Below are 320 nucleotides of genomic sequence, written 5' to 3' on the forward strand. Positions count from 1 at the left end.
AAGAACCAGATGTTTAGCTGCTTTAAGTCACAGTTTTTTCTGACCCAAGGTCTAGTGCGTACCTGTTTGGAATTGCAGAGCAGGCTGCTCTCCCTCTGCATGTTCTCTTTCTGACTGTGTTAATCACAGGAAGGAAAAAAGAACAAACTCTCAAAAGTAAACAACTATTGCAAACCTTAGTTCTTTTTTCCAGCCACCCCTACAAAACAACAGCAGCACTGATATCAGAAAAGCTTTTTAGAACCCATTGGGCTCTCTTACTATGGTGTTGGTAAAAGTTTGCCAATTGGGAAACTCCAGCTATGAGAGAAAAAAGAAAA

The sequence above is a fragment of the Meleagris gallopavo genome, chromosome 1 (assembly GCF_000146605.3).
Source record: "Meleagris gallopavo isolate NT-WF06-2002-E0010 breed Aviagen turkey brand Nicholas breeding stock chromosome 1, Turkey_5.1, whole genome shotgun sequence".
Taxonomy (NCBI): Eukaryota; Metazoa; Chordata; class Aves; order Galliformes; family Phasianidae; genus Meleagris; species Meleagris gallopavo.